The sequence below is a fragment of the Carassius gibelio genome, chromosome A20 (assembly GCF_023724105.1).
Source record: "Carassius gibelio isolate Cgi1373 ecotype wild population from Czech Republic chromosome A20, carGib1.2-hapl.c, whole genome shotgun sequence".
NCBI classification, from domain to species: domain Eukaryota; kingdom Metazoa; phylum Chordata; class Actinopteri; order Cypriniformes; family Cyprinidae; genus Carassius; species Carassius gibelio.
The window spans coordinates 5,227,765-5,249,546 of NC_068390.1; the positions used below are offsets into that span (position 1 = coordinate 5,227,765).

At 45.8% G+C, this 21,782-nt stretch overlaps 1 long non-coding RNA gene and 27 other non-coding genes across 32 annotated transcripts in view; 1 reads left to right on the plus strand and 27 right to left on the minus strand.

Moving 5' to 3' along the window:
• LOC127938385 (uncharacterized) overlaps positions 1–21,782 on the plus strand; it is a 27,370-nt gene continuing 5,588 nt past the window's right edge. For 2 of the 5 annotated variants that reach the window (XR_008148703.1, XR_008148704.1), the window contains exons 1-2: positions 6,568–7,073; positions 13,640–13,877. This is a non-coding gene — a long non-coding RNA (uncharacterized LOC127938385). Of the gene's footprint in view, positions 507–2,189; positions 2,696–6,567; positions 7,074–10,944; positions 11,451–13,639; positions 13,878–21,782 lie in introns of those variants that run through there. The other 3 variants (XR_008148701.1, XR_008148702.1, XR_008148700.1) reach the window with 3 other exon arrangements.
• On the minus strand, positions 1,132–1,204 carry trnav-uac (transfer RNA valine (anticodon UAC)). The gene has a single exon. It is a non-coding gene; the product is annotated as a tRNA-Val (tRNA).
• trnav-cac (transfer RNA valine (anticodon CAC)) lies at positions 1,811–1,883 on the minus strand. The gene has a single exon. It is a non-coding gene; the product is annotated as a tRNA-Val (tRNA).
• trnav-aac (transfer RNA valine (anticodon AAC)) lies at positions 2,007–2,079 on the minus strand. Its single transcript has one exon. It is a non-coding gene; the product is annotated as a tRNA-Val (tRNA).
• On the minus strand, positions 3,321–3,393 carry trnav-uac (transfer RNA valine (anticodon UAC)). The gene has a single exon. It is a non-coding gene; the product is annotated as a tRNA-Val (tRNA).
• On the minus strand, positions 4,000–4,072 carry trnav-cac (transfer RNA valine (anticodon CAC)). The gene has a single exon. It is a non-coding gene; the product is annotated as a tRNA-Val (tRNA).
• On the minus strand, positions 4,196–4,268 carry trnav-aac (transfer RNA valine (anticodon AAC)). The gene has a single exon. It is a non-coding gene; the product is annotated as a tRNA-Val (tRNA).
• Positions 5,510–5,582, minus strand: trnav-uac (transfer RNA valine (anticodon UAC)). Its single transcript has one exon. It is a non-coding gene; the product is annotated as a tRNA-Val (tRNA).
• Positions 6,189–6,261, minus strand: trnav-cac (transfer RNA valine (anticodon CAC)). Its single transcript has one exon. It is a non-coding gene; the product is annotated as a tRNA-Val (tRNA).
• Positions 6,385–6,457, minus strand: trnav-aac (transfer RNA valine (anticodon AAC)). The gene has a single exon. It is a non-coding gene; the product is annotated as a tRNA-Val (tRNA).
• On the minus strand, positions 7,699–7,771 carry trnav-uac (transfer RNA valine (anticodon UAC)). Its single transcript has one exon. It is a non-coding gene; the product is annotated as a tRNA-Val (tRNA).
• trnav-cac (transfer RNA valine (anticodon CAC)) lies at positions 8,378–8,450 on the minus strand. Its single transcript has one exon. It is a non-coding gene; the product is annotated as a tRNA-Val (tRNA).
• Positions 8,574–8,646, minus strand: trnav-aac (transfer RNA valine (anticodon AAC)). Its single transcript has one exon. It is a non-coding gene; the product is annotated as a tRNA-Val (tRNA).
• trnav-cac (transfer RNA valine (anticodon CAC)) lies at positions 10,566–10,638 on the minus strand. Its single transcript has one exon. It is a non-coding gene; the product is annotated as a tRNA-Val (tRNA).
• trnav-aac (transfer RNA valine (anticodon AAC)) lies at positions 10,762–10,834 on the minus strand. The gene has a single exon. It is a non-coding gene; the product is annotated as a tRNA-Val (tRNA).
• On the minus strand, positions 12,754–12,826 carry trnav-cac (transfer RNA valine (anticodon CAC)). The gene has a single exon. It is a non-coding gene; the product is annotated as a tRNA-Val (tRNA).
• Positions 12,950–13,022, minus strand: trnav-aac (transfer RNA valine (anticodon AAC)). Its single transcript has one exon. It is a non-coding gene; the product is annotated as a tRNA-Val (tRNA).
• On the minus strand, positions 14,943–15,015 carry trnav-cac (transfer RNA valine (anticodon CAC)). Its single transcript has one exon. It is a non-coding gene; the product is annotated as a tRNA-Val (tRNA).
• Positions 15,139–15,211, minus strand: trnav-aac (transfer RNA valine (anticodon AAC)). The gene has a single exon. It is a non-coding gene; the product is annotated as a tRNA-Val (tRNA).
• Positions 16,420–16,492, minus strand: trnav-uac (transfer RNA valine (anticodon UAC)). The gene has a single exon. It is a non-coding gene; the product is annotated as a tRNA-Val (tRNA).
• trnav-cac (transfer RNA valine (anticodon CAC)) lies at positions 17,099–17,171 on the minus strand. Its single transcript has one exon. It is a non-coding gene; the product is annotated as a tRNA-Val (tRNA).
• Positions 17,295–17,367, minus strand: trnav-aac (transfer RNA valine (anticodon AAC)). The gene has a single exon. It is a non-coding gene; the product is annotated as a tRNA-Val (tRNA).
• trnav-uac (transfer RNA valine (anticodon UAC)) lies at positions 18,577–18,649 on the minus strand. Its single transcript has one exon. It is a non-coding gene; the product is annotated as a tRNA-Val (tRNA).
• On the minus strand, positions 19,256–19,328 carry trnav-cac (transfer RNA valine (anticodon CAC)). The gene has a single exon. It is a non-coding gene; the product is annotated as a tRNA-Val (tRNA).
• trnav-aac (transfer RNA valine (anticodon AAC)) lies at positions 19,452–19,524 on the minus strand. The gene has a single exon. It is a non-coding gene; the product is annotated as a tRNA-Val (tRNA).
• On the minus strand, positions 20,766–20,838 carry trnav-uac (transfer RNA valine (anticodon UAC)). The gene has a single exon. It is a non-coding gene; the product is annotated as a tRNA-Val (tRNA).
• On the minus strand, positions 21,445–21,517 carry trnav-cac (transfer RNA valine (anticodon CAC)). Its single transcript has one exon. It is a non-coding gene; the product is annotated as a tRNA-Val (tRNA).
• On the minus strand, positions 21,641–21,713 carry trnav-aac (transfer RNA valine (anticodon AAC)). Its single transcript has one exon. It is a non-coding gene; the product is annotated as a tRNA-Val (tRNA).

The window sequence follows — 21,782 nt, forward strand, 5'->3', positions numbered from 1 at the left end:
CGGCCTGGCAGTCTATGCAGAGTTTCCTGAAACGCTACCCTTAACTTACCTCGGAATTAAACACTTGCAGCTTGATATCAAGCCGAAACCTGCCTTCCTGTGCTAGTCTCAAACTAACAAACCAAAAGTTCCAAGAACTCAGGAGAAACTCGAAAATTTCTCTTGGTGATTTTTGTTGGTCAAATTTTCGAGTTTCTCCAATCTTCTTGAAACTTTTAGTTTTTTTGAGCCGAGATTTCAAGTTTCTCCAATCTTATTGAAACTCACCACAGGGGTAGCACGTGTCCAGACTAGCATGGGAAATCAGGTTTTAGCTTGATATCTCTTCAGAAAGCTGAGACATGGACTTGCCACGTACAATCTATCCCATTGTAAAAAATACAGACTGTTTGTGGTCAGTGGAATTCTGAGGGTTTAACACCTCTGGGTGCTTCGGGAGTAAGCGAGGAGCCACCTGAACAGGTTTATTGGCAGATTCGTTGACCATTGTGTTGAATTTCAAGAAGGTTAGCCATGTGTTAGTAACTGCTACGGCTTGCATCATTTTATCAGAAAATAACACTCCAGATGGATGTGTTTTAAAGTTCGTCAAGGGGATAAAAAGGCTACTTGTGGGCACGTAGGGGATCAGGGGGACACATAGACAGCTTGCGGTCACAGTTTTTGTATTACCAGTGGACAGAAGCGCAATTAGTGGTCACATAGGCGGTGAGAGGGACTGATGGGCTGTTTGTGGTGACACAGGTGATCATTGGGACAGACAGGGCCGGCGCGCAGGGGTCTAAGGAGGGCCTGCCACGTACCCCCTTTTAGACACCCCTTGAGACCCTGCCTTACGTGATGGCCTAGGTGGAATAAGACCCTTACACAAGAGGACAGAGTTCATTCGGCGTGGCAGTCTACGCAGAGTTTCCTAAAATCTCGTCTTTGGTGTTTCTCAGAAGAAAGCCACACAGGCTTGGAATGTCACAGTTGTGGGTTAGGTTTAGGTCAAACAATGACTGCTCTTTCATTTCTGCATCAACTTTACCTTTAGTGACTGTATTAATGCCTATTGGCCGCAAAGCCTTGGAAGCGTTGAGTTCCTCCTGAACAGAAACCCACCTGAACAATTTTGAAAAAGAGATCCAGTGTTCCCGCCCAGTTTCGAACTGGGGACCTTTCGCGTGTAAGGCGAACGTGATAACCTCTACACTACGGAAACCTGTGTCGAAGGTGTCAGATCTTTTCATCTCATGCATCTTGGAGCGCGAATCAAATTACAAATTGCGTTGCGCTCTTCAGTTCACAAATACCTTCTATTTTTAGCAGCAAACCGGGAATTTCTCCAGTTGTTTGCGGGAATCCTCTGTGGCCATTTCTTCTTTGCTTTTTTCCCCACTTTCATTTAATATATGTATATTTATATGTTGTACGAAATATTGGGTCTTTGAGTGCACCGGCCATCTGTTCATCTAAACTACCAGGTCAAAAGTACAGAGTACTGTCTGCGTGGGTATTACCGCTGCCTAGTGTGGCTTAACAATTATCTCTACACCTGTGTAAAGACGGGCCTTCGTGATGCAGAGCTGCTGCTCAACAGAGGGCCACTCAGGCAAATCTCTTTTTTCGTGTTCCTCAGAAGAAAGCCAGACAGGCTTGGAATGTCACAGTTGTGGGATAGGTTTAGGTCAAACAATGACTGCTCTTTCATTTCTGCATCAACTATACCTTTAGTGACTGTGTTCATGCCTCTTGGCCGCAAAGCCTTGCTAGAATTGAGTTCCTCCTCAACAGAAACCCACCTAAACGATTGTGAAAAGAGATTCAGTGTTCCCGCCCAGTTTCGAACTGGGGACCTTTCGCGTGTGAGGCGAACGTGATAACCACTACACTACGGAAACCCACTTCCTAAGCAAGTCCGAAATCATTGTGTGCAGGCTCAGCAAAATGCGCATAAAGGCTAAACCTTCTGAAGCCAACTGCCGGCTCAAAGGGGTTCATACATTTCTTCAAAAGGGGACAGCTGTTTCTGCTCGGTTTCGAACCGAGGACCTTTCGCGTGTTAGGCGAACGTGATGACCACTACACTACAGAAACTCCACAGTCTAGCGCTAGAGTGCCTTTTGGGCGAATATTTATAGTGTGATGTGCCCGAAAGCAAATAGACAATCGGTGTAATTCCCACGCACAAGAGGACAGAGTTCATTCGGCCTGGCAGTCTATGCAGAGTTTCCTGAAACGCTACCCTTAACTTACCTCGGAATTAAACACTTGCAGCTTGATATCAAGCCGAAACCTGCCTTCCTGTGCTAGTCTCAAACTAACAAACCAAAAGTTCCAAGAACTCAGGAGAAACTCGAAAATTTCTCTTGGTGATTTTTGTTGGTCAAATTTTCGAGTTTCTCCAATCTTCTTGAAACTTTTAGTTTTTTTGAGCCGAGATTTCAAGTTTCTCCAATCTTATTGAAACTCACCACAGGGGTAGCACGTGTCCAGACTAGCATGGGAAATCAGGTTTTAGCTTGATATCTCTTCAGAAAGCTGAGACATGGACTTGCCACGTACAATCTATCCCATTGTAAAAAATACAGACTGTTTGTGGTCAGTGGAATTCTGAGGGTTTAACACCTCTGGGTGCTTCGGGAGTAAGCGAGGAGCCACCTGAACAGGTTTATTGGCAGATTCGTTGACCATTGTGTTGAATTTCAAGAAGGTTAGCCATGTGTTAGTAACTGCTACGGCTTGCATCATTTTATCAGAAAATAACACTCCAGATGGATGTGTTTTAAAGTTCGTCAAGGGGATAAAAAGGCTACTTGTGGGCACGTAGGGGATCAGGGGGACACATAGACAGCTTGCGGTCACAGTTTTTGTATTACCAGTGGACAGAAGCGCAATTAGTGGTCACATAGGCGGTGAGAGGGACTGATGGGCTGTTTGTGGTGACACAGGTGATCATTGGGACAGACAGGGCCGGCGCGCAGGGGTCTAAGGAGGGCCTGCCACGTACCCCCTTTTAGACACCCCTTGAGACCCTGCCTTACGTGATGGCCTAGGTGGAATAAGACCCTTACACAAGAGGACAGAGTTCATTCGGCGTGGCAGTCTACGCAGAGTTTCCTAAAATCTCGTCTTTGGTGTTTCTCAGAAGAAAGCCACACAGGCTTGGAATGTCACAGTTGTGGGTTAGGTTTAGGTCAAACAATGACTGCTCTTTCATTTCTGCATCAACTTTACCTTTAGTGACTGTATTAATGCCTATTGGCCGCAAAGCCTTGGAAGCGTTGAGTTCCTCCTGAACAGAAACCCACCTGAACAATTTTGAAAAAGAGATCCAGTGTTCCCGCCCAGTTTCGAACTGGGGACCTTTCGCGTGTAAGGCGAACGTGATAACCTCTACACTACGGAAACCTGTGTCGAAGGTGTCAGATCTTTTCATCTCATGCATCTTGGAGCGCGAATCAAATTACAAATTGCGTTGCGCTCTTCAGTTCACAAATACCTTCTATTTTTAGCAGCAAACCGGGAATTTCTCCAGTTGTTTGCGGGAATCCTCTGTGGCCATTTCTTCTTTGCTTTTTTCCCCACTTTCATTTAATATATGTATATTTATATGTTGTACGAAATATTGGGTCTTTGAGTGCACCGGCCATCTGTTCATCTAAACTACCAGGTCAAAAGTACAGAGTACTGTCTGCGTGGGTATTACCGCTGCCTAGTGTGGCTTAACAATTATCTCTACACCTGTGTAAAGACGGGCCTTCGTGATGCAGAGCTGCTGCTCAACAGAGGGCCACTCAGGCAAATCTCTTTTTTCGTGTTCCTCAGAAGAAAGCCAGACAGGCTTGGAATGTCACAGTTGTGGGATAGGTTTAGGTCAAACAATGACTGCTCTTTCCTTTCTGCATCAACTATACCTTTAGTGACTGTGTTCATGCCTCTTGGCCGCAAAGCCTTGCTAGAATTGAGTTCCTCCTCAACAGAAACCCACCTAAACGATTGTGAAAAGAGATTCAGTGTTCCCGCCCAGTTTCGAACTGGGGACCTTTCGCGTGTGAGGCGAACGTGATAACCACTACACTACGGAAACCCACTTCCTAAGCAAGTCCGAAATCATTGTGTGCAGGCTCAGCAAAATGCGCATAAAGGCTAAACCTTCTGAAGCCAACTGCCGGCTCAAAGGGGTTCATACATTTCTTCAAAAGGGGACAGCTGTTTCTGCTCGGTTTCGAACCGAGGACCTTTCGCGTGTTAGGCGAACGTGATGACCACTACACTACAGAAACTCCACAGTCTAGCGCTAGAGTGCCTTTTGGGCGAATATTTATAGTGTGATGTGCCCGAAAGCAAATAGACAATCGGCGTAATTCCCACGCACAAGAGGACAGAGTTCATTCGGCCTGGCAGTCTATGCAGAGTTTCCTGAAACGCTACCCTTAACTTACCTCGGAATTAAACACTTGCAGCTTGATATCAAGCCGAAATCTGCCTTCCTGTGCTAGTCTCAAACTAAGAAACCAAAAGTTCCAAGAACTCAGGAGAAACTCGAAAATTTCTCTTGGTGATTTTTGTTGGTCAAATTTTCGAGTTTCTCCAATCTTCTTGAAACTTTTAGTTTTTTTGAGCCGAGATTTCAAGTTTCTCCAATCTTATTGAAACTCACCACAGGGGTAGCACGTGTCCAGACTAGCATGGGAAATCAGGTTTTAGCTTGATATCTCTTCAGAAAGCTGAGACATGGACTTGCCACGTACAATCTATCCCATTGTAAAAAATACAGACTGTTTGTGGTCAGTGGAATTCTGAGGGTTTAACACCTCTGGGTGCTTCGGGAGTAAGCGAGGAGCCACCTGAACAGGTTTATTGGCAGATTCGTTGACCATTGTGTTGAATTTCAAGAAGGTTAGCCATGTGTTAGAAACTGCTACGGCTTGCATCATTTTATCAGAAAATAACACTCCAGATGGATGTGTTTTAAAGTTCGTCAAGGGGATAAAAAGGCTACTTGTGGGCACGTAGGGGATAAGGGGGACACATAGACAGCTTGCGGTCACAGTTTTTGTATTACCAGTGGACAGAAGCGCAATTAGTGGTCACATAGGCGGTGAGAGGGACTGATGGGCTGTTTGTGGTGACACAGGTGATCATTGGGACAGACAGGGCCGGCGCGCAGGGGTCTAAGGAGGGCCTGCCACGTACCCCCTTTTAGACACCCCTTGAGACCCTGCCTTACGTGATGGCCTAGGTGGAATAAGACCCTTACACAAGAGGACAGAGTTCATTCGGCGTGGCAGTCTACGCAGAGTTTCCTAAAATCTCGTCTTTGGTGTTTCTCAGAAGAAAGCCACACAGGCTTGGAATGTCACAGTTGTGGGTTAGGTTTAGGTCAAACAATGACTGCTCTTTCATTTCTGCATCAACTTTACCTTTAGTGACTGTATTAATGCCTATTGGCCGCAAAGCCTTGGAAGCGTTGAGTTCCTCCTGAACAGAAACCCACCTGAACAATTTTGAAAAAGAGATCCAGTGTTCCCGCCCAGTTTCGAACTGGGGACCTTTCGCGTGTAAGGCGAACGTGATAACCTCTACACTACGGAAACCTGTGTCGAAGGTGTCAGATCTTTTCATCTCATGCATCTTGGAGCGCGAATCAAATTACAAATTGCGTTGCGCTCTTCAGTTCACAAATACCTTCTATTTTTAGCAGCAAACCGGGAATTTCTCCAGTTGTTTGCGGGAATCCTCTGTGGCCATTTCTTCTTTGCTTTTTTCCCCACTTTCATTTAATATATGTATATTTATATGTTGTACGAAATATTGGGTCTTTGAGTGCACCGGCCATCTGTTCATCTAAACTACCAGGTCAAAAGTACAGAGTACTGTCTGCGTGGGTATTACCGCTGCCTAGTGTGGCTTAACAATTATCTCTACACCTGTGTAAAGACGGGCCTTCGTGATGCAGAGCTGCTGCTCAACAGAGGGCCACTCAGGCAAATCTCTTTTTTCGTGTTCCTCAGAAGAAAGCCAGACAGGCTTGGAATGTCACAGTTGTGGGATAGGTTTAGGTCAAACAATGACTGCTCTTTCATTTCTGCATCAACTATACCTTTAGTGACTGTGTTCATGCCTCTTGGCCGCAAAGCCTTGGTAGAATTGAGTTCCTCCTCAACAGAAACCCACCTAAACGATTGTGAAAAGAGATTCAGTGTTCCCGCCCAGTTTCGAACTGGGGACCTTTCGCGTGTGAGGCGAACGTGATAACCACTACACTACGGAAACCCACTTCCTAAGCAAGTCCGAAATCATTGTGTGCAGGCTCAGCAAAATGCGCATAAAGGCTAAACCTTCTGAAGCCAACTGCCGGCTCAAAGGGGTTCATACATTTCTTCAAAAGGGGACAGCTGTTTCTGCTCGGTTTCGAACCGAGGACCTTTCGCGTGTTAGGCGAACGTGATGACCACTACACTACAGAAACTCCACAGTCTAGCGCTAGAGTGCCTTTTGGGCGAATATTTATAGTGTGATGTGCCCGAAAGCAAATAGACAATCGGTGTAATTCCCACGCACAAGAGGACAGAGTTCATTCGGCCTGGCAGTCTATGCAGAGTTTCCTGAAACGCTACCCTTAACTTACCTCGGAATTAAACACTTGCAGCTTGATATCAAGCCGAAACCTGCCTTCCTGTGCTAGTCTCAAACTAACAAACCAAAAGTTCCAAGAACTCAGGAGAAACTCGAAAATTTCTCTTGGTGATTTTTGTTGGTCAAATTTTCGAGTTTCTCCAATCTTCTTGAAACTTTTAGTTTTTTTGAGCCGAGATTTCAAGTTTCTCCAATCTTATTGAAACTCACCACAGGGGTAGCACGTGTCCAGACTAGCATGGGAAATCAGGTTTTAGCTTGATATCTCTTCAGAAAGCTGAGACATGGACTTGCCACGTACAATCTATCCCATTGTAAAAAATACAGACTGTTTGTGGTCAGTGGAATTCTGAGGGTTTAACACCTCTGGGTGCTTCGGGAGTAAGCGAGGAGCCACCTGAACAGGTTTATTGGCAGATTCGTTGACCATTGTGTTGAATTTCAAGAAGGTTAGCCATGTGTTAGTAACTGCTACGGCTTGCATCATTTTATCAGAAAATAACACTCCAGATGGATGTGTTTTAAAGTTCGTCAAGGGGATAAAAAGGCTACTTGTGGGCACGTAGGGGATCAGGGGGACACATAGACAGCTTGCGGTCACAGTTTTTGTATTACCAGTGGACAGAAGCGCAATTAGTGGTCACATAGGCGGTGAGAGGGACTGATGGGCTGTTTGTGGTGACACAGGTGATCATTGGGACAGACAGGGCCGGCGCGCAGGGGTCTAAGGAGGGCCTGCCACGTACCCCCTTTTAGACACCCCTTGAGACCCTGCCTTACGTGATGGCCTAGGTGGAATAAGACCCTTACACAAGAGGACAGAGTTCATTCGGCGTGGCAGTCTACGCAGAGTTTCCTAAAATCTCGTCTTTGGTGTTTCTCAGAAGAAAGCCACACAGGCTTGGAATGTCACAGTTGTGGGTTAGGTTTAGGTCAAACAATGACTGCTCTTTCATTTCTGCATCAACTTTACCTTTAGTGACTGTATTAATGCCTATTGGCCGCAAAGCCTTGGAAGCGTTGAGTTCCTCCTGAACAGAAACCCACCTGAACAATTTTGAAAAAGAGATCCAGTGTTCCCGCCCAGTTTCGAACTGGGGACCTTTCGCGTGTAAGGCGAACGTGATAACCTCTACACTACGGAAACCTGTGTCGAAGGTGTCAGATCTTTTCATCTCATGCATCTTGGAGCGCGAATCAAATTACAAATTGCGTTGCGCTCTTCAGTTCACAAATACCTTCTATTTTTAGCAGCAAACCGGGAATTTCTCCAGTTGTTTGCGGGAATCCTCTGTGGCCATTTCTTCTTTGCTTTTTTCCCCACTTTCATTTAATATATGTATATTTATATGTTGTACGAAATATTGGGTCTTTGAGTGCACCGGCCATCTGTTCATCTAAACTACCAGGTCAAAAGTACAGAGTACTGTCTGCGTGGGTATTACCGCTGCCTAGTGTGGCTTAACAATTATCTCTACACCTGTGTAAAGACGGGCCTTCGTGATGCAGAGCTGCTGCTCAACAGAGGGCCACTCAGGCAAATCTCTTTTTTCGTGTTCCTCAGAAGAAAGCCAGACAGGCTTGGAATGTCACAGTTGTGGGATAGGTTTAGGTCAAACAATGACTGCTCTTTCCTTTCTGCATCAACTATACCTTTAGTGACTGTGTTCATGCCTCTTGGCCGCAAAGCCTTGCTAGAATTGAGTTCCTCCTCAACAGAAACCCACCTAAACGATTGTGAAAAGAGATTCAGTGTTCCCGCCCAGTTTCGAACTGGGGACCTTTCGCGTGTGAGGCGAACGTGATAACCACTACACTACGGAAACCCACTTCCTAAGCAAGTCCGAAATCATTGTGTGCAGGCTCAGCAAAATGCGCATAAAGGCTAAACCTTCTGAAGCCAACTGCCGGCTCAAAGGGGTTCATACATTTCTTCAAAAGGGGACAGCTGTTTCTGCTCGGTTTCGAACCGAGGACCTTTCGCGTGTTAGGCGAACGTGATGACCACTACACTACAGAAACTCCACAGTCTAGCGCTAGAGTGCCTTTTGGGCGAATATTTATAGTGTGATGTGCCCGAAAGCAAATAGACAATCGGCGTAATTCCCACGCACAAGAGGACAGAGTTCATTCGGCCTGGCAGTCTATGCAGAGTTTCCTGAAACGCTACCCTTAACTTACCTCGGAATTAAACACTTGCAGCTTGATATCAAGCCGAAATCTGCCTTCCTGTGCTAGTCTCAAACTAAGAAACCAAAAGTTCCAAGAACTCAGGAGAAACTCGAAAATTTCTCTTGGTGATTTTTGTTGGTCAAATTTTCGAGTTTCTCCAATCTTCTTGAAACTTTTAGTTTTTTTGAGCCGAGATTTCAAGTTTCTCCAATCTTATTGAAACTCACCACAGGGGTAGCACGTGTCCAGACTAGCATGGGAAATCAGGTTTTAGCTTGATATCTCTTCAGAAAGCTGAGACATGGACTTGCCACGTACAATCTATCCCATTGTAAAAAATACAGACTGTTTGTGGTCAGTGGAATTCTGAGGGTTTAACACCTCTGGGTGCTTCGGGAGTAAGCGAGGAGCCACCTGAACAGGTTTATTGGCAGATTCGTTGACCATTGTGTTGAATTTCAAGAAGGTTAGCCATGTGTTAGAAACTGCTACGGCTTGCATCATTTTATCAGAAAATAACACTCCAGATGGATGTGTTTTAAAGTTCGTCAAGGGGATAAAAAGGCTACTTGTGGGCACGTAGGGGATAAGGGGGACACATAGACAGCTTGCGGTCACAGTTTTTGTATTACCAGTGGACAGAAGCGCAATTAGTGGTCACATAGGCGGTGAGAGGGACTGATGGGCTGTTTGTGGTGACACAGGTGATCATTGGGACAGACAGGGCCGGCGCGCAGGGGTCTAAGGAGGGCCTGCCACGTACCCCCTTTTAGACACCCCTTGAGACCCTGCCTTACGTGATGGCCTAGGTGGAATAAGACCCTTACACAAGAGGACAGAGTTCATTCGGCGTGGCAGTCTACGCAGAGTTTCCTAAAATCTCGTCTTTGGTGTTTCTCAGAAGAAAGCCACACAGGCTTGGAATGTCACAGTTGTGGGTTAGGTTTAGGTCAAACAATGACTGCTCTTTCATTTCTGCATCAACTTTACCTTTAGTGACTGTATTAATGCCTATTGGCCGCAAAGCCTTGGAAGCGTTGAGTTCCTCCTGAACAGAAACCCACCTGAACAATTTTGAAAAAGAGATCCAGTGTTACCGCCCAGTTTCGAACTGGGGACCTTTCGCGTGTAAGGCGAACGTGATAACCTCTAGACTACAGGACCTGTGGCGAAGGTGTCAGATCTTTTCATCTCATCCATCTTGGAGCGCGAATCAAATTACAAATTGCGTTGCGCTCTTCAGTTCGCAAATACCTTCTATTTTTAGCAGCAAACCGGGAATTTCTCCAGTTGTTTGCGGGAATCCTCTGTGGCCATTTCTTCTTTGCTTTTTTCCCCACTTTCATTTAATATATGTATATTTATATGTTGTACGAAATATTGGGTCTTTGAGTGCACCGGCCATCTGTTCATCTAAACTACCAGGTCAAAAGTACAGAGTTCTATCTGCGTGGGTATTACCGCTGCCTAGTGTGGCTTAACAATTATCTCTACACCTGTGTAAAGACGGGCCTTCGTGATGCAGAGCTGCTGCTCAACAGAGGGCCACTCAGGCAAATCTCTTTTTTCGTGTTCCTCAGAAGAAAGCCAGACAGGCTTGAAATGTCACAGTTGTGGGATAGGTGTAGGTCAAACAATGACTGCTCTTTCATTTCTGCATCAACTATACCTTTAGTGACTGTGTTCATGCCTCTTGGCCGCAAAGCCTTGCTAGAATTGAGTTCCTCCTCAACAGAAACCCACCTAAACGATTGTGAAAAGAGATTCAGTGTTCCCGCCCAGTTTCGAACTGGGGACCTTTCGCGTGTGAGGCGAACGTGATAACCACTACACTACGGAAACCCACTTCCTAAGCAAGTCCGAAATCATTGTGTGCAGGCTCAGCAAAATGCGCATAAAGGCTAAAACTTCTGAAGCCAACTGCCGGCTCAAAGGGGTTCATACATTTCTTCAAAAGGGGACAGCTGTTTCTGCTCGGTTTCGAACCGAGGACCTTTCGCGTGTTAGGCGAACGTGATGACCACTACACTACAGAAACTCCACAGTCTAGCGCTAGAGTGCCTTTGGGGCGAATATTTATAGTGTGATGTGCCCGAAAGCAAATAGACAATCGGTGTAATTCCCACGCACAAGAGGACAGAGTTCATTCGGCCTGGCAGTCTATGCAGAGTTTCCTGAAACGCTACCCTTAACTTACCTCGGAATTAAACACTTGCAGCTTGATATCAAGCCGAAACCTGCCTTCCTGTGCTAGTCTCAAACTAACAAACCAAAAGTTCCAAGAACTCAGGAGAAACTCGAAAATTTCTCTTGGTGATTTTTGTTGGTCAAATTTTCGAGTTTCTCCAATCTTCTTGAAACTTTTAGTTTTTTTGAGCCGAGATTTCAAGTTTCTCCAATCTTATTGAAACTCACCACAGGGGTAGCACGTGTCCAGACTAGCATGGGAAATCAGGTTTTAGCTTGATATCTCCTCAGAAAGCTGAGACATGGACTTGCCACGTACAATCTATCCCATTGTAAAAAATACAGACTGTTTGTGGTCAGTGGAATTCTGAGGGTTTAACACCTCTGGGTGCTTCGGGAGTAAGCGAGGAGCCACCTGAACAGGTTTATTGGCAGATTCGTTGACCATTGTGTTGAATTTCAAGAAGGTTAGCCATGTGTTAGTAACTGCTACGGCTTGCATCATTTTATCAGAAAATAACACTCCAGATGGATGTGTTTTAAAGTTCGTCAAGGGGATAAAAAGGCTACTTGTGGGCACGTAGGGGATCAGGGGGACACATAGACAGCTTGCGGTCACAGTTTTTGTATTACCAGTGGACAGAAGCGCAATTAGTGGTCACATAGGCGGTGAGAGGGACTGATGGGCTGTTTGTGGTGACACAGGTGATCATTGGGACAGACAGGGCCGGCGCGCAGGGGTCTAAGGAGGGCCTGCCACGTACCCCCTTTTAGACACCCCTTGAGACCCTGCCTTACGTGATGGCCTAGGTGGAATAAGACCCTTACACAAGAGGACAGAGTTCATTCGGCGTGGCAGTCTACGCAGAGTTTCCTAAAATCTCGTCTTTGGTGTTTCTCAGAAGAAAGCCACACAGGCTTGGAATGTCACAGTTGTGGGTTAGGTTTAGGTCAAACAATGACTGCTCTTTCATTTCTGCATCAACTTTACCTTTAGTGACTGTATTAATGCCTATTGGCCGCAAAGCCTTGGAAGCGTTGAGTTCCTCCTGAACAGAAACCCACCTGAACAATTTTGAAAAAGAGATCCAGTGTTCCCGCCCAGTTTCGAACTGGGGACCTTTCGCGTGTAAGGCGAACGTGATAACCTCTAGACTACAGGACCTGTGGCGAAGGTGTCAGATCTTTTCATCTCATCCATCTTGGAGCGCGAATCAAATTACAAATTGCGTTGCGCTCTTCAGTTCGCAAATACCTTCTATTTTTAGCAGCAAACCGGGAATTTCTCCAGTTGTTTGCGGGAATCCTCTGTGGCCATTTCTTCTTTGCTTTTTTCCCCACTTTCATTTAATATATGTATATTTATATGTTGTACGAAATATTGGGTCTTTGAGTGCACCGGCCATCTGTTCATCTAAACTACCAGGTCAAAAGTACAGAGTTCTATCTGCGTGGGTATTACCGCTGCCTAGTGTGGCTTAACAATTATCTCTACACCTGTGTAAAGACGGGCCTTCGTGATGCAGAGCTGCTGCTCAACAGAGGGCCACTCAGGCAAATCTCTTTTTTCGTGTTCCTCAGAAGAAAGCCAGACAGGCTTGAAATGTCACAGTTGTGGGATAGGTGTAGGTCAAACAATGACTGCTCTTTCATTTCTGCATCAACTATACCTTTAGTGACTGTGTTCATGCCTCTTGGCCGCAAAGCCTTGCTAGAATTGAGTTCCTCCTCAACAGAAACCCACCTAAACGATTGTGAAAAGAGATTCAGTGTTCCCGCCCAGTTTCGAACTGGGGACCTTTCGCGTGTGAGGCGAACGTGATAACCACTACACTACGGAAACCCACTTCCTAAGCAAGTCCGAAATCATTGTGTGCAGGCTCAGCAAAATGCGCATAAAGGCTAAAACTTCTGAAGCCAACTGCCGGCTCAAAGGGGTTCATACATTTCTTCAAAAGGGGACAGCTGTTTCTGCTCGGTTTCGAACCGAGGACCTTTCGCGTGTTAGGCGAACGTGATGACCACTTCACTACAGAAACTCCACAGTCTAGCGCTAGAGTGCCTTTGGGGCGAATATTTATAGTGTGATGTGCCCGAAAGCAAATAGACAATCGGTGTAATTCCCACGCACAAGAGGACAGAGTTCATTCGGCCTGGCAGTCTATGCAGAGTTTCCTGAAACGCTACCCTTAACTTACCTCGGAATTAAACACTTGCAGCTTGATATCAAGCCGAAACCTGCCTTCCTGTGCTAGTCTCAAACTAACAAACCAAAAGTTCCAAGAACTCAGGAGAAACTCGAAAATTTCTCTTGGTGATTTTTGTTGGTCAAATTTTCGAGTTTCTCCAATCTTCTTGAAACTTTTAGTTTTTTTGAGCCGAGATTTCAAGTTTCTCCAATCTTATTGAAACTCACCACAGGGGTAGCACGTGTCCAGACTAGCATGGGAAATCAGGTTTTAGCTTGATATCTCTTCAGAAAGCTGAGACATGGACTTGCCACGTACAATCTATCCCATTGTAAAAAAATACAGACTGTTTGTGGTCAGTGGAATTCTGAGGGTTTAACACCTCTGGGTGCTTCGGGAGTAAGCGAGGAGCCACCTGAACAGGTTTATTGGCAGATTAGTTGACCATTGTGTTGAATTTCAAGAAGGTTAGCCATGTGTTAGAAACTGCTACGGCTTGCATCATTTTATCAGAAAATAACACTCCAGATGGATGTGTTTTAAAGTTCGTCAAGGGGATAAAAAGGCTACTTGTGGGCACGTAGGGGATAAGGGGGACACATAGACAGCTTGCGGTCACAGTTTTTGTATTACCAGTGGACAGAAGCGCAATTAGTGGTCACATAGGCGGTGAGAGGGACTGATGGGCTGTTTGTGGTGACACAGGTGATCATTGGGACAGACAGGGCCGGCGCGCAGGGATCTAAGGAGGGCCTGCCACGTACCCCCTTTTAGACACCCCTTGAGACCCTGCCTTACGTGATGGCCTAGGTGGAATAAGACCCTTACACAAGAGGACAGAGTTCATTCGGCGTGGCAGTCTACGCAGAGTTTCCTAAAATCTCGTCTTTGGTGTTTCTCAGAAGAAAGCCACACAGGCTTGGAATGTCACAGTTGTGGGTTAGGTTTAGGTCAAACAATGACTGCTCTTTCATTTCTGCATCAACTTTACCTTTAGTGACTGTATTAATGCCTATTGGCCGCAAAGCCTTGGAAGCGTTGAGTTCCTCCTGAACAGAAACCCACCTGAACAATTTTGAAAAAGATATCCAGTGTTCCCGCCCAGTTTCGAACTGGGGACCTTTCGCGTGTAAGGCGAACGTGATAACCTCTAGACTACGGGACCTGTGGTGAAGGTGTCAGATCTTTTCATCTCATCCATCTTGGAGCGCGAATCAAATTACAAATTGCGTTGCGCTCTTCAGTTCGCAAATACCTTCTATTTTTAGCATTAAACCGGGAATTTCTCCAGTTGTTTGCGGGAATCCTCTGTGGCCATTTCTTCTTTGCTTTTTTCCCCACTTTCATTTAATATATGTATATTTATATGTTGTACGAAATATTGGGTCTTTGAGTGCACCGGCCATCTGTTCATCTAAACTACCAGGTCAAAAGTACAGAGTACTGTCTGCGTGGGTATTACCGCTGCCTAGTGTGGCTTAACAATTATCTCTACACCTGTGTAAAGACGGGCCTTCGTGATGCAGAGCTGCTGCTCAACAGAGGGCCACTCAGGCAAATCTCTTTTTTCGTGTTCCTCAGAAGAAAGCCAGACAGGCTTGGAATGTCACAGTTGTGGGATAGGTTTAGGTCAAACAATGACTGCTCTTTCATTTCTGCATCAACTATACCTTTAGTGACTGTGTTCATGCCTCTTGGCCGCAAAGCCTTGCTAGAATTGAGTTCCTCCTCAACAGAAACCCACCTAAACGATTGTGAAAAGAGATTCAGTGTTCCCGCCCAGTTTCGAACTGGGGACCTTTCGCGTGTGAGGCGAACGTGATAACCACTACACTACGGAAACCCACTTCCTAAGCAAGTCCGAAATCATTGTGTGCAGGCTCAGCAAAATGCGCATAAAGGCTAAACCTTCTGAAGCCAACTGCCGGCTCAAAGGGGTTCATACATTTCTTCAAAAGGGGACAGCTGTTTCTGCTCGGTTTCGAACCGAGGACCTTTCGCGTGTTAGGCGAACGTGATGACCACTACACTACAGAAACTCCACAGTCTAGCGCTAGAGTGCCTTTTGGGCGAATATTTATAGTGTGATGTGCCCGAAAGCAAATAGACAATCGGCGTAATTCCCACGCACAAGAGGACAGAGTTCATTCGGCCTGGCAGTCTATGCAGAGTTTCCTGAAACGCTACCCTTAACTTACCTCGGAATTAAACACTTGCAGCTTGATATCAAGCCGAAATCTGCCTTCCTGTGCTAGTCTCAAACTAAGAAACCAAAAGTTCCAAGAACTCAGGAGAAACTCGAAAATTTCTCTTGGTGATTTTTGTTGGTCAAATTTTCGAGTTTCTCCAATCTTCTTGAAACTTTTAGTTTTTTTGAGCCGAGATTTCAAGTTTCTCCAATCTTATTGAAACTCACCACAGGGGTAGCACGTGTCCAGACTAGCATGGGAAATCAGGTTTTAGCTTGATATCTCTTCAGAAAGCTGAGACATGGACTTGCCACGTACAATCTATCCCATTGTAAAAAATACAGACTGTTTGTGGTCAGTGGAATTCTGAGGGTTTAACACCTCTGGGTGCTTCGGGAGTAAGCGAGGAGCCACCTGAACAGGTTTATTGGCAGATTCGTTGACCATTGTGTTGAATTTCAAGAAGGTTAGCCATGTGTTAGAAACTGCTACGGCTTGCATCATTTTATCAGAAAATAACACTCCAGATGGATGTGTTTTAAAGTTCGTCAAGGGGATAAAAAGGCTACTTGTGGGCACGTAGGGGATAAGGGGGACACATAGACAGCTTGCGGTCACAGTTTTTGTATTACCAGTGGACAGAAGCGCAATTAGTGGTCACATAGGCGGTGAGAGGGACTGATGGGCTGTTTGTGGTGACACAGGTGATCATTGGGACAGACAGGGCCGGCGCGCAGGGGTCTAAGGAGGGCCTGCCACGTACCCCCTTTTAGACACCCCTTGAGACCCTGCCTTACGTGATGGCCTAGGTGGAATAAGACCCTTACACAAGAGGACAGAGTTCATTCGGCGTGGCAGTCTACGCAGAGTTTCCTAAAATCTGGCTTGGAATGTCACAGTTGTGGGTTAGGTTTAGGTCAAACAATGACTGCTCTTTCATTTCTGCATCAACTTTACCTTTAGTGACTGTATTAATGCCTATTGGCCGCAAAGCCTTGGAAGCGTTGAGTTCCTCCTGAACAGAAACCCACCTGAACAATTTTGAAAAAGAGATCCAGTGTTCCCGCCCAGTTTCGAACTGGGGACCTTTCGCGTGTAAGGCGAACATGATAACCTCTACACTACGGAAACCTGTGGCGAAGGTGTCAGACCTTTTCATCTCATGCATCTTGGAGCGCGAATCAAATTACAAATTGCGTTGCGCTCTTCAGTTCGCAAATACCTTCTATTTTTAGCAGCAAACCGGGAATTTCTCCAGTTGTTTGCGGGAATCCTCTGTGGCCATTTCTTCTTTGCTTTTTTCCCCACTTTCATTTAATATGTGTATATTTATATGTTGTACGAAATATTGGGTCTTTGACTGCACCGGCCATCTGTTCATCTAAACTACCAGGTCAAAAGTACAGAGTACTGTCTGCGTGGGTATTACCGCTGCCTAGTGTGGCTTAACAATTATCTCTACACCTGTGTTAAGACGGGCCTTCGTGATGCAGAGCTGCTGCTCAACAGAGGGCCACTCAGGCAAATCTCTTTTTTCGTGTTCCTCAGAAGAAAGCCAGACAGGCTTGGAATGTCACAGTTGTGGGATAGGTTTAGGTCAAACAATGACTGCTCTTTCATTTCTGCATCAACTATACCTTTAGTGACTGTGTTCATGCCTCTTGGCCGCAAAGCCTTGCTAGAATTGAGTTCCTCCTCAACAGAAACCCACCTAAACGATTGTGAAAAGAGATTCAGTGTTCCCGCCCAGTTTCGAACTGGGGACCTTTCGCGTGTGAGGCGAACGTGATAACCACTACACTACGGAAACCCACTTCCTAAGCAAGTCCGAAATCATTTTGTGCAGGCTCAGCAAAATGCGCATAAAGGCTAAACCTTCTGAAGCCAACTGCCGGCTCAAAGGGGTTCATACATTTCTTCAAAAGGGGACAGCTGTTTCTGCTCGGTTTCGAACCGAGGACCTTTCGCGTGTTAGGCGAACGTGATGACCACTACACTACAGAAACTCCACAGTCTAGCGCTAGAGTGCCTTTTGGGCGAATATTTATAGTGTGATGTGCCCGAAAGCAAATAGACAATCGGCGTAATTCCCACGCACAAGAGGACAGAGTTCATTCGGCCTGGCAGTCTATGCAGAGTTTCCTGAAACGCTACCCTTAACTTACCTCGGAATTAAACACTTGCAGCTTGATATCAAGCCGAAATCTGCCTTCCTGTGCTAGTCTCAAACTAAGAAACCAAAAGTTCCAAGAACTCAGGAGAAACTCGAAAATTTCTCTTGGTGATTTTTGTTGGTCAAATTTTCGAGTTTCTCCAATCTTCTTGAAACTTTTAGTTTTTTTGAGCCGAGATTTCAAGTTTCTCCAATCTTATTGAAACTCACCACAGGGGTAGCACGTGTCCAGACTAGCATGGGAAATCAGGTTTTAGCTTGATATCTCTTCAGAAAGCTGAGACATGGACTTGCCATGTACAATCTATCCCATTGTAAAAAATACAGACTGTTTGTGGTCAGTGGAATTCTGAGGGTTTAACACCTCTGGGTGCTTCGGGAGTAAGCGAGGAGCCACCTGAACAGGTTTATTGGCAGATTCGTTGACCATTGTGTTGAATTTCAAGAAGGTTAGCCATGTGTTAGAAACTGCTACGGCTTGCATCATTTTATCAGAAAATAACACTCCAGATGGATGTGTTTTAAAGTTCGTCAAGGGGATAAAAAGGCTACTTGTGGGCACGTAGGGGATAAGGGGGACACATAGACAGCTTGCGGTCACAGTTTTTGTATTACCAGTGGACAGAAGCGCAATTAGTGGTCACATAGGCGGTGAGAGGGACTGATGGGCTGTTTGTGGTGACACAGGTGATCATTGGGACAGACAGGGCCGGCGCGCAGGGGTCTAAGGAGGGCCTGCCACGTACCCCCTTTTAGACACCCCTTGAGACCCTGCCTTACGTGATGGCCTAGGTGGAATAAGACCCTTACACAAGAGGACAGAGTTCATTCGGCGTGGCAGTTCTACGCAGAGTTTCCTAAAATCTGGCTTGGAATGTCACAGTTGTGGGTTAGGTTTAGGTCAAACAATGACTGCTCTTTCATTTCTGCATTAACTTTACCTTTAGTGACTGTATTAATGCCTATTGGCCGCAAAGCCTTGGAAGCGTTGAGTTCCTCCTGAACAGAAACCCACCTGAACAATTTTGAAAAAGAGATCCAGTGTTCCCGCCCAGTTTCGAACTGGGGACCTTTCGCATGTAAGGCGAACATGATAACCTCTACACTACGGAAACCTGTGGCGAAGGTGTCAGACCTTTTCATCTCATGCATCTTGGAGCGCGAATCAAATTACAAATTGCGTTGCGCTCTTCAGTTCGCAAATACCTTCTATTTTTAGCAGCAAACCGGGAATTTCTCCAGTTGTTTGCGGGAATCCTCTGTGGCCATTTCTTCTTTGCTTTTTTCCCCACTTTCATTTAATATGTGTATATTTATATGTTGTACGAAATATTGGGTCTTTGACTGCACCGGCCATCTGTTCATCTAAACTACCAGGTCAAAAGTACAGAGTACTGTCTGCGTGGGTATTACCGCTGCCTAGTGTGGCTTAACAATTATCTCTACACCTGTGTAAAGACGGGCCTTCGTGATGCAGAGCTGCTGCTCAACAGAGGGCCACTCAGGCAAATCTCTTTTTTCGTGTTCCTCAGAAGAAAGCCAGACAGGCTTGGAATGTCACAGTTGTGGGATAGGTTTAGGTCAAACAATGACTGCTCTTTCATTTCTGCATCAACTATACCTTTAGTGACTGTGTTCATGCCTCTTGGCCGCAAAGCCTTGCTAGAATTGAGTTCCTCCTCAACAGAAACCCACCTAAACGATTGTGAAAAGAGATTCAGTGTTCCCGCCCAGTTTCGAACTGGGGACCTTTCGCGTGTGAGGCGAACGTGATAACCACTACACTACGGAAACCCACTTCCTAAGCAAGTCCGAAATCATTGTGTGCAGGCTCAGCAGAATGCGCTTAAAGGCTAAACCTTCTGAAGCCAACTGCCGGCTCAAAGGGGTTCATACATTTCTTCAAAAGGGGACAGCTGTTTCTGCTCGGTTTCGAACCGAGGACCTTTCGCGTGTTAGGCGAACGTGATGACCACTACACTACAGAAACTCCACAGTCTAGCGCTAGAGTGCCTTTTGGGCGAATATTTATAGTGTGATGTGCCCGAAAGCAAATAGACAATCGGCGTAATTCCCACGCACAAGAGGACAGAGTTCATTCGGCCTGGCAGTCTATGCAGAGTTTCCTGAAACGCTACCCTTAACTTACCTCGGAATTAAACACTTGCAGCTTGATATCAAGCCGAAACCTGCCTTCCTGTGCTAGTCTCAAACTAACAAACCAAAAGTTCCAAGAACTCAGGAGAAACTCGAAAATTTCTCTTGGTGATTTTTGTTGGTCAAATTTTCGAGTTTCTCCAATCTTCTTGAAACTTTTAGTTTTTTTGAGCCGAGATTTCAAGTTTCTCCAATCTTATTGAAACTCACCACAGGGGTAGCACGTGTCCAGACTAGCATGGGAAATCAGGTTTTAGCTTGATATCTCTTCAGAAAGCTGAGACATGGACTTGCCACGTACAATCTATCCCATTGTAAAAAATACAGACTGTTTGTGGTCAGTGGAATTCTGAGGGTTTAACACCTCTGGGTGCTTCGGGAGTAAGCGAGGAGCCACCTGAACAGGTTTATTGGCAGATTCGTTGACCATTGTGTTGAATTTCAAGAAGGTTAGCCATGTGTTAGAAACTGCTACGGCTTGCATCATTTTATCAGAAAATAACACTCCAGATGGATGTGTTTTAAAGTTCGTCAAGGGGATAAAAAGGCTACTTGTGGGCACGTAGGGGATCAGGGGGACACATAGACAGCTTGCGGTCACAGTTTTTGTATTACCAGTGGACAGAAGCGCAATTAGTGGTCACATAGGCGGTGAGAGGGACTGATGGGCTGTTTGTGGTGACACAGGTGATCATTGGGACAGACAGGGCCGGCGCGCAGGGGTCTAAGGAGGGCCTGCCACGTACCCCCTTTTAGACACCCCTTGAGACCCTGCCTTACGTGATGGCCTAGGTGGAATAAGACCCTTACACAAGAGGACAGAGTTCATTCGGCGTGGCAGTCTACGCAGAGTTTCCTAAAATCTCGTCTTTGGTGTTTCTCAGAAGAAAGCCACACAGGCTTGGAATGTCACAGTTGTGGGTTAGGTTTAGGTCAAACAATGACTGCTCTTTCATTTCTGCATCAACTTTACCTTTAGTGACTGTATTAATGCCTATTGGCCGCAAAGCCTTGGAAGCGTTGAGTTCCTCCTGAACAGAAACCCACCTGAACAATTTTGAAAAAGAGATCCAGTGTTCCCGCCCAGTTTCGAACTGGGGACCTTTCGCGTGTAAGGCGAACGTGATAACCTCTACACTACGGAAACCTGTGGCGAAGGTGTCAGACCTTTTCATCTCATGCATCTTGGAGCGCGAATCAAATTACAAATTGCGTTGCGCTCTTCAGTTCGCAAATACCTTCTATTTTTAGAAGCAAACCGGGAATTTCTCCAGTTGTTTGCGGGAATCCTCTGTGGCCATTTCTTCTTTGCTTTTTTCCCCACTTTCATTTAATATGTGTATATTTATATGTTGTACGAAATATTGGGTCTTTGACTGCACCGGCCATCTGTTCATCTAAACTACCAGGTCAAAAGTACAGAGTACTGTCTGCGTGGGTATTACCGCTGCCTAGTGTGGCTTAACAATTATCTCTACACCTGTGTAAAGACGGGCCTTCGTGATGCAGAGCTGCTGCTCAACAGAGGGCCACTCAGGCAAATCTCTTTTTTCGTGTTCCTCAGAAGAAAGCCAGACAGGCTTGGAATGTCACAGTTGTGGGATAGGTTTAGGTCAAACAATGACTGCTCTTTCATTTCTGCATCAACTATACCTTTAGTGACTGTGTTCATGCCTCTTGGCCGCAAAGCCTTGCTAGAATTGAGTTCCTCCTCAACAGAAACCCACCTAAACGATTGTGAAAAGAGATTCAGTGTTCCCGCCCAGTTTCGAACTGGGGACCTTTCGCGTGTGAGGCGAACGTGATAACCACTACACTACGGAAACCCACTTCCTAAGCAAGTCCGAAATCATTGTGTGCAGGCTCAGCAAAATGCGCATAAAGGCTAAACCTTCTGAAGCCAACTGCCGGCTCAAAGGGGTTCATACATTTCTTCAAAAGGGGACAGCTGTTTCTGCTCGGTTTCGAACCGAGGACCTTTCGCGTGTTAGGCGAACGTGATGACCACTACACTACAGAAACTCCACAGTCTAGCGCTAGAGTGCCTTTTGGGCGAATATTTATAGTGTGATGTGCCCGAAAGCAAATAGA